At 41.8% G+C, this 9252-nt stretch overlaps 1 pseudogene; it reads left to right on the plus strand.

The window, feature by feature from the left end:
* Nucleotides 1-5738: 5738 nt before the first annotated feature.
* LOC123041041 (putative disease resistance RPP13-like protein 1) lies at nt 5739-7383 on the plus strand (annotated as a pseudogene).
* Nucleotides 7384-9252: the final 1869 nt, after the last annotated feature.

Consider the following 9252-nt stretch of genomic DNA (forward strand, 5'->3'; position numbering starts at 1 on the left):
GGTGGGGAACGGCTACCTGCTCTACTCTGTAGTGTTCTCGCGCGGTGGGCTGGGGAGAGTGTCTCCGTCCGCGAATCAGGGCTCAGGAGACGCACATCGGCAGGTCCGCCGCCCGGCACGAATCTCAGCGCTCGGTTTCTCAACTTCATAAAGTTTGACCATATTTAGATTAAAAAATATAAACATCTGCAAATATTAAAGTTATACAATGTGAAATTTGAATTCATGACGCATATAATGATATTGGTTCCGTATTATGATTGTTCATATTTTTTTCATAAAGTTGGTCAAACTTAGACTTGAGATAAATCTTATATGCGGAGTAAAAGGACCAGAGGGAGTAAATGTTTGTAACGGGCCAACTGGCTGGCATCACGCCGGTGTACGCGCTATGCGACATGCATCTCTGTAGCCCACGCGCAGCTTCCCCTTGTGGGGTTCATGCATGCTCGACCCTCTCCTACATTATTCCTTCGCGGCATTGTCTCCTCCACTCATTTAATCTGTCGCTCATTTTCCTCGATCTTTGCCGCATCTCGTCTTCTTCATTGTTGCCTGCTGTTGCGCGCCGGTGAGCGGCGTGATGAGGCCCTACTGCAAGCCACCTCTGGGGTAGCGAGGCACTGCAGCATGCAACTAGGGGACGAGCCACCGTGGGCGGCAAATACGACAACAATCAGACCCTCATTTCCCCCCTCCGGCACACATGAGCTACAACGACAGTGATGGGGGACGCTAGTATGATGTTAACGGGGTGCTGTGATGGGGGGAACCGCGTGTTCCAACTGCGGTTGCCGAATGCTGGAACCAGCCGGCTATGATGCTGCGACTGCAGCCACCACATGCTGGAGCCGAAGTCGAGAGATGCTACGACCATGGCCGCCACATGCTGGAACCAGTCGGATGTGGTGTTGCGACCTGGGCGTATGCTTCGTCGTCGTGGCGTTCAATGACTTATGGTGGAAGTTGCAACTGACGCATGGGCTAACTGCAATCGGCGCCTAGGATAGTTGCGAACGGCGACACTAGAAGATGTGGTTAGGGGTGAGCCAAGAAGATGTGACTGGCTGTGATACGACCAACAACCCTGGGAGCGGCGGCTAGGGGTGAGCAAATAAGATGTGACTGGCGGTGGAGGATATTGTGACTGAGAAGCCCAAAAGATGCGTCCGACGCAGGGCATAGATGTTACTCGGGACTCGCGGCGGTGGGCAAGCCCAGAAGCTGGAATTAGCAACGGCCAATGTTGCGAGCAGGAGAGGAGGCTGCCATAGAAAATTCCCGAAGCGAAAGGTGTAGCCGCAATATAGCAGACAAAGCGGGAGCTGTAGCCACAATACTAAATTCCCAAACATTTTTTTATTCATGATTTTTTTGATAATGCAAACAATTTTTGGAAATTCTGAACAAATTTTGAAAAGGGCGAACACTTTTTTTGTTTTTGTGAAATATTTGAAAACATGAACAACTTTTGTAAAAGACAAAATTTTGTTGAAGTTATCAACAACTTTTGAAAAAAACAAACTTTTCTGAAATATTGATTTTTTAAGCGAGAATATTTGTTTGAAAATTAAAAAACGTCAACAGTTTTTGAAAACAAAAAATATTGAAGAAAAAAACAAAAAACAAAAAATAAAAATAAAATAAAAAGGAACAGAAACGGGAAAATGAAAACCTAGAAAAACCGTAAAAGAAAAAACCGGTTCTGGTGTAGTGGGCCGGCCCATTTCTCGTGTTGGGGGGTTTGCCCTGTGCGTGCGGTCGACTTTACGACGTAGAGAGCGTCACATAGGATTTTCCCATTGTTAGTTATTAGTTATGTTAAAATTTTAAAATAATAGTTATATGTATGTGTTATGGTTTTAAATACTTCCCTGTAAAACCTGGCATGGATGCTAACTATGGGCACGCCCACCTGCTCACAAAAGTTGGGGTTATTTTAGTAATGTTCAAAAAACACCATGTTCAACATAGGATGTTTGGGCACGCCAGAAGGCTCCATGTGAGAATACGTTATTTCTCAACATCCTTTAATGTCCCAATTTTTTATCATGCCTTGTATGACCAATTCAAAGCACCATGCCAATTCGTTTGGGTTTTGGACAAGTTTTGCATTTTCTCGAGTTTTCACGGTGAAAAAAGACCGATAAATGGTTGGACGTGTCGCAACATGCATCCTGTGTTAGAATTCATTCAAACCTGACATGGATACCTACCATGGGCATGCCCACCTCGTGGCAAAAGTTAGGATCATTTCAATGACCTCCAAAAAAACACCATGTTCAACGTAGGGTGTCTAGGTAAGTTAAAAGGTTCCGTTCAAGAGCACTTTTTTTACATCCATCAAATTGCCCTAAATTTTTTTCCATGTCCTTGTATGACCAATTCAAGTCACGACGCCAAGTTTTTTTGTTTTTTCACCAAGTGTTGTATCTTCTAGAGTTTTTTCGAGAAAAAATGCCGATAAATGGTCGGATGTGTTGCAACATGCATACGGTGTCATAAGTCATTCGAACTAGACATAGATGCCTTACATGGCATCCCACCTGATGGCAAAAGTTGGGGTCAGTCATGAGATTTTCAAAAAATACCATGTTCAACGGAGAGTGTCCGGGTAGGCCAGAACGGTCCGTTTGGGAGCACCTCGTTTCTCGACATCCCTTGAATGTGGTCAATTTTTTTCATGGCCTCGTATGACCAATTCAATGTACGATGCGAAGTTGTTTCGGTTTTTGATAAGTTTTGCATTTTCTAGAGTTTTCTCTGTTAAAAAACATCGATAAATGGCCACACGTGTTGCAACTTTCATACGGTGTTGAAAGTCGTTTAAATCAGGCATGGATGCCTAACATCTACTTCAAAAATTAAGGTCATTTCAAGGATGTGTAAAAAATTAATCATGTTTAACACAGGGTGTCTGGGTAGGCCAGAATGGTCCATTTGAAAACACATTGTTTGTAGACATCTATTAAATGGCCTCAATTTTTTCCCATCAACTTTAGTGACCAATTCAAGGCATCATGCGAAGTTGTTTGGATTTTTGACAAGTTTTGCATTTTCTGGAGTTCTCTCGATCAAAGGGACTAATAAATGTCCGGACGTGTCGTAATGTGTAAACGGTGTCGGAAATCGTTTAAACTTGACATGGATGCCTGATATGTCTGGCTAGGCTGCTGTAAGAAGTTGGGATCATTTATCCATAGTTTAAAAAACCACCAGTTAAGAGAAGTGTGCCAGACTAGGCCAGACGAGTGCATCCGTGAGCACGTAGTTTGTTTTTTTTTTTTTGCTAATTTGTATGCTTCTATTATTTGCAATTTCTGTCATTATCAATCAACATAAACATATTCGGGTACCTTGTAGACGATTCATGAATTGTTTTTTCTTTTTATTTCTGTTTCTTTTTTCTTCAAAGTAGCTGATTTCAAAAGATGTCAACATATTTATTTATGCATATTTTTCAGATTAGGTCAAAAATTTCAAAAAAATGGTCGTCTTTTCAAAAAAGTTCAGAGTTTCAATTTTTTTGTGTTTTCAAAAAAATCAGAATTTGATTATTTTTTTCATTTTTCGTTTTTCCAAAGTTTCAAAATTTGTTCCACATTCCAGAAAATTTGTATCAAGTTCCACTTTTCGAAATTTCATGATTGTTGTTTTTTGTATCTCGAGGCGCGAGCTAAATTTTTAGCTTAAATTATATGACATATTGTGTTTGCGTACTCATTTGTTTTCAGAAGTTTTGGAAAGTTTTTGCCTAAATTTTTGACCTTGGTGCTTGGTAGCACAAGAATCTCCGTTACACCAGATACATCCTCCCCTAAATGGGCTGGCCTAGGCGCGCTATGTCTGTTTTTTCTTTTCTCTTTTCGTGTGAAAAAATTGATCATTTATTTAAAAATGTTAATCAAGCATTTGAAAAAAAACTATTTGAAAAATATGAATCAAGCATTTAAGAAAAGTTAAATGTGTGTAGAAAATATGTTACCCATGTATATTAAAAAATATTAATTTTATCTGAAAAATGTTAAATATGTAGAGAAAAAATGTAGACTATGTATTAAAAATTATTAATCTTGTATTGAAAAAATGTTAATCAAGCATTTGAGAATATTTAAATATGTATGGAAAAATGTTGACCATGTATTCAAAATTTTGTAATCTTGTATTTGAAAAATATTTAAAATGTGTATAAAAATGTTGACCATGTATTAAGAAAATGTTAAACTTTTGTTTGAAAAATGTTAATCTAGAATTGGAAAAATGTTAAATTTGTATAGAAAAAATGTTGACCATGTATTCAATTTTGTTGATCCTTTATTTTTGAAATGACTATTATTAGAAAAATGTATTAGATATATACCAAAAATGTGTATAGAACAACAGCAAATACTGAGAGAAAACAAAAAAACTGATGAAAAACGAAATAAAGAAAACCAAAGAAACTAAAGAAAGAAACACCTCAGAAACGTAGAAAAATGGAAACCCGAAGAAAACCGTGGAAATTCACGAGGAAACAAAGAAAAAAGAAGAAAAAAACAGAAAAGAAAACAGGAAAACATAGAAAAGAAAACAGTGCAAAAGAGAAAAAGGAATCATATAAACAAGAAAAACCGAGGAGAACGATAAAGAAAAAAACTTGAGAAAAGAAAAACCTGGTGAAAACAAGGAAATATATAAAGAAAATCGATGAAAAACAAAGAAATCCATGGAGAAGCAAAGAAAACTGGTAAGATCCATGTAAAAAAAATTAAAAACAATAAAAAAGAAATAAAAACAGAATACCAAAAAAAGTAATGAAAAAGAAAATAAAACGAAAAATAAAAATAAATAAATAAATAAATAACATACCGAACGAGCGAGTGAGTATTGACAAATCCAACGAGCAGCGATAGTGCGAGGGAGGAGATGAAAATGGTTTGGTCCGATTCGTTCACAGGAGCAAAATTCCTTCAGGCAAGAGCAGCTAACTTGGGGTGTTTCACGTGGATATAGACTAGTCCTGAGTCCTGACTCCTGGAAGAGCCAGTCTGTAGTATGGACGAACCGGGGAACTCCTTGTCCAGCAAACTTTTCTGATGAGGAGGGTCATACAGTCATACTTCAGAAAAGGGTTGTTTTGGCAACATGGTCTACATAAAATAGGTGTAAGAAATGGAGATACAAGGGCACATAAGTCCATCAGAAAAGGTTGCCTCAGCCAACCAAATGCTCTTAATTACCAGTTAACCAAGTCAGGCACCAAAAAATTCATTGCCTTTACTAATAGTAGTATAGCACTAGACTACTAGCGGTAAGAAAGAGCGAGAAACTAAGTAAGTTGGAAATAAAAGGTGAAGATTACTCTTTTTTCTCAACGCGCCTTCAAAAGGAACCAAGTAAGTTGGAAATAAAAATAGCGACTTGAATGTATTACCTTTAAAAGGCAGACCGCAGTTTGGACAAGACCTTGACGAATTGCATCTAGCTTGCTGAAAGCTCAGAAGTTTCCTCCCATGCCATAGTCTTTCTTTTTTCCTGTGATGGAGTAGCAGCCGTAGGCTCAGAGGTTGACTATAAATAAAACAGGTTCCTGTCCAGGACATCAACTGTGAACGCAGACATCGTACCTGACCAAGGGAGTTTATTGACCGGAATATCGTTCACATATATACAGAATATATCAGTGACTTATACCGTGCGTCTATATATAAACTGCGTTTTTTTGCCCTCATACACCACCTACCTTAGCACATCGCAAGATGGATCTTGTCATAGCCGCTGTCGCAGGTGATCTCTCGAACCGTTTCATCTCTTTCCTGATGAACAAGTACGCAGATCACGCGTGCTTGGAGGACAAGGTGGAGAGGCTGCAACAGCTCTTGCTGAGAGTTGGCATGGTCGTCGAGGAGGCGGACTCGCGGTACATCACCAACTCTTGTATGCTCATACACAGTGGCGAATCTAGACAGAAACTGAAGGATGGGCTCAAAGCCTGTATCATGCGAATATCTATTAGGTTGGGCTTGCAAGTGGCTGAGTTGGGCTTTGAAACTAGTAGTAAAAAACTTTTTTACAGTGCTGGAGGGGGGGGGGGGCCCAACTCTTGTATGCTCATACAGCTGAAGACCCTAGCGACAGCCATGTACCAAGGCCACCATGCGCTTGACACCATCAAGTATGGGAAACACAAGGATGTTGCCGAGGAATTGGTATGTGACGCATTCGCCTTATCTGTTTCTACTCCTTGCAAACGTTCTCGCATAATCGGTACTCGTGCAACAAACAAGGTTCTCAATCCGGAGTTGCAAAGCGCGCTGCAAAACCTAGAGGCTAGTGTTGCTAACATGGCGGAGTTTGTCGTGCTTTTGGGGGGATGCGAGCGCATCTCCCGTCGACCCTATGACGCATATTTTACATCGACAACTTCATGTTTGGTCGCCATGTCGAGAAGCAGCAGATCATCAGGTTCTTGCTGCACCACAACACCCGTGGTTCTCCGGCCGTGCTTCCAATCATTGGTGGCCCTGGAGTTGGGAAGAAAACTCTTGTCGCCCATGTATGCGACGATGAGAGGGTGCGTTCTAACTTTTCTATGATTTTGCACCTAAATGGAGATGATCTTTTCAGAATGACACACCATGAAAGCTTGTCAGGGAGGATACTGGTAGTTATTGAGTTTGTTTCATATATACATGAAGATGACTGGACAAGATTCTATCATTTTTTTATGAACATGGACAGAGGAAGCAAGGTCATGATCTTAGGTAAATTCGCAGAGCTAGAGAAGTTTGGAACCGTTAAACCTATATCACTGAAATGTTTGGCATTAGAAGAATTCAGGTACCTGTTCAAGACCCTAGCATTCGGAAGTGCGGACCCGACAGATTATCCGCGATTAGTCGCGATGGTGGAAGAGTTTGTCAAGGTGTTGGGAGGGTCACTCACCTTAGCAAATGTGCTTGCAGATGCACCGAGGAAAAATCTAGTTGCCCGTTTCTGGATGTACAGGTTGAACGCGGTCAGAGATATGGTCAAGGCGAACATTTCTTATTTTGGCGCCCATCCACAGGTGCTTCTGAATCAAGGTCACCCAGTGCACCTAATCGGCGGAAACATTTTGTCTCCTGCTGCTCCATCGCGTGTTGTAGACTGTGCTATCGGTATGGCTAATGCTCCGGAAGATGGTCTACCTAGGATTATGTTTGGGGACTTAATATCAGCAGCAGGTCACCTTGTCTTACCCAAAGGAGATTTTAGGCTAATTTCATGGGAATCAAGGCTACCGCCTTACACACAATTTATTCACTTGGTGCACTCTCCGTTCCAAGCTGCCCCAATGGTAAAACTGTAACACCCTTGTCAGGGAAAAAGCGTCCGAGTTTATTTATGGCCTGCATAAAATAGGTATAATAAATGAAAATGCCAGTGAATAGAAGTCCATCAGAAAAAGGTTAGTTCAGCAAATGCCCTCAATTACCAGCTAACGAAGTGAGAGAATATGTGCTAACCAAGTCACACAACAAAATTTTAGGGCATTGCTACTTGCCAGTTTCTAGTCGTATCTGACCAGAAGAGAGAACCAATGCAAGGACCCAAATTTACTTGAAATTGTGCTGACCTCGGTGGCGCGGCAGGCCAGCAAGCTCACATCGTCAGCCCTCCAGAGAAAGTATTGGTGGCTTGACGGTCATTTCACAGAACACCATCCGGGCACCAGAGCGGAGCTGACTTCCTCACATCCTGCCTTACTGGAGACAGAGGAAGTGACACACAGTACCAATGGTTAATTTTTTTTCAGACCGGAACAGCAGGTGCTCCGGCTTTTTATTATAGTAGGAGGAAAAACTTTACAAAACCAGGATGCCGGGATTTACTGTAATGAAAAACCGGGTGCACCGAAAAAGGAATTTTTTCCAAGAGGTTTACTTTAATGAAAAACTTTGTAAGAAATGCAATACATATGGTTCTTTGGATAAAATTCCTACGAGATAAAATCCTACAAACCAAACATCTTACACACACACAATACAGGTTATAAATACATGACTTCCTAGAAGGCTTGCATTCAATATTTTCTAACTTTCACTACAAATATATATCCAAAAAAAAAATTGTATTGATTGAATGAAAATGGTACATTAAAACTTTATTTTTTTAATAAAAAAATAGCATTCCATGATCAAAAGATGTGTATCGGAGACCATGTCAATATTTGAGTTATCTATTTCTAATCTGAGCGAATACTTGAGATTCCAACTGTACAAAATCCCCGTAGAAATCGTCTGAATCAAAAGGCCTTACAAAGGCACCGCTGCACGCTTCCTCCCAGACAGGGGAGTACTCTGTTCCGCCGCACCTAGAGCACCATTTCCACTTGTAGCGAAATGAACAAACGAGGTATAAGGCGGCAATCTTGACTCCCACGCAACTACATTGAAATCCCCTTGCGGCCGGACTCCAGGATCCAGCAGCAGATCCCCAAGCCTTACCCTCGGCAGAAACTCCCTTCCCACAGCAACCTCAGTGCGGCTGCTGCCGCTGGTACAGGAAGGCACGATGCAGAGTGGAGAAGCAGCAGGATGCAAGAGGAACTCCGTAATATCTATCTGGTGGCGTCTCTGGAAGAGGGACCTCGGATGCTTACCGAACATGGAGAGGTTCCTCTCAATGGCCTTTCTCAGCCTGCTCAGCATGCCGAGGCAGAAACGGTCGTTCAGATTCCTTCTCATTAAGTCCGCAAATATGTTCGCATCACCAAGTGAGTATTCCGAGTGGAATTCTCTGGCCAGTTCGTCTGCAATCCATGCTAACCGCGGGTGCTGTACCGGGTTCGCGCTCCTGAACGAGAGTGTCTTGAAGAGGTAGCTGAACTCCTCATATGACAGGTTGTTGAGGAAGATTGGCTCAACGGTTCCTAGTCGTTCTGTACTTTTAAGCCGGCTGATGATGATCACCTTGCTTCCACTGTCCATGCTTGTTGCAACGGATGAACAGAACTTGGCCCAATCCTCCTCGTCGACATCTGGAACAAGCTCAACAACCACCAGTATCTTGCCTGGCAAGAGGCTACGATCATGGTCTGCGAATCTAGAGAAGGAATCCCCATTCAGGTGCAGAACCGAAGAGAAGTGTGAGCGGACCCTCTCGTCCTTGCATCCATGGGCGACCAGGGTCCTCTTCCCGGCCGTAGGAGCACCGATGACCGGGAGAACAGCAGGCGCGTCACCAGGAGAGCCATGCTGTAGCACGAAGTTCAGGAGCTTCTGCTTCTCA

This window comes from Triticum aestivum, chromosome 1A, assembly GCF_018294505.1.
Source record: "Triticum aestivum cultivar Chinese Spring chromosome 1A, IWGSC CS RefSeq v2.1, whole genome shotgun sequence".
In the NCBI taxonomy this organism is placed as follows: Eukaryota; Viridiplantae; Streptophyta; class Magnoliopsida; order Poales; family Poaceae; genus Triticum; species Triticum aestivum.